At 38.8% G+C, this 1063-nt stretch overlaps 1 pseudogene; it reads left to right on the top strand.

Moving 5' to 3' along the window:
* Window positions 1–658: 658 nt before the first annotated feature.
* On the top strand, window positions 659–822 carry LOC111816036 (annotated as a pseudogene).
* Window positions 823–1063: the final 241 nt, after the last annotated feature.

The following is a 1063-nucleotide window of genomic DNA, read 5'->3' on the forward strand; positions in this document are numbered from 1 at the left end:
CATCTCCGAGTAACTCCTTACATGTGAAAGTCATTGCAGAGTGAGCAAGAGGCAGGCACAGGCGGAGAGCATGGGGAGACGGAGGTCCCTCGCCTCCACCACCTCGGTGGCTGCTGTGTAGGTTCAGGCTTCAGTCCTAGGTTTCATCCATTTCTGACTTGTACCTCATGCTTTTTTATTAATTTTTTTCACTTTTTTTTAAACGAGGGCCTGTTTGCTGTACACACTGATCACACTCCTTGTAAGGCGCTGGTCAGCATGCACAGTGCACCTTCCCTCCCTCCCATCTCTTCTCTTCCACACTCTTCATCTCCTTGTCCTCTTCCAATGTGAAGAAGGCCCATCTGCCTTCTATTACCTACCTTGTATTTTGCTTTTTATTTGTACCTTGTGTTTCTTGTATAACGGAAATCATGCAGTATTTAAGCTTGTGTGTCTGATTTATTTCATTTAACATTAAAGAATAGAATTGCAGATGCAGATAATGGAGCACATCAGGAAAAGCAACCAAGAAATCATCCCAATGTAATGCACATCTTTTAGTTGAAATGACAAGATACTTATCTCTAGGATAGCTTATAGAATAGTCTAGAATACTTGTGTCTATTTTTATTTTCATGTTAGACTTTGAGGTCTCTGGGATATCTGTGTGAAGAAGATTGCTTCCTGGCCTTTTGGCTAAGATCAAGAGTAGAATCTGTTTTATCAGTTTAATATCTACATGAAGAAATCTGCTACTAGATACTAAAGCCCACCACTGCATATTTGGCATGCTGCACATTCTTTTGTTTTGTTTTTTTATATTCCTTAAGAGGAAATTACAATTTTCAAAATGGAGCCAAATTTGTTGTACAAATTTCTTCTTCTTTATGAAAATGCTCATCAAAAATGTAGTACACTATGTTGCTTAGATATCTGTTTCTTAGATGCCAAGTATTAAACTGTGTTCAGAATTTAAGGTTACAATAATCTCTCCTGAAGAACTAGCGCATCCCTCCATCCTGATAATGAAAATTATGCAATGCATTCAGCCCCCTTTTTTGACACTGTTGCAGAGAAATCC

The sequence above is a fragment of the Octodon degus genome, unplaced genomic scaffold (genome assembly GCF_000260255.1).
Source record: "Octodon degus isolate 3935 unplaced genomic scaffold, OctDeg1.0 scaffold00025, whole genome shotgun sequence".
NCBI lineage: Eukaryota > Metazoa > Chordata > Mammalia > Rodentia > Octodontidae > Octodon > Octodon degus.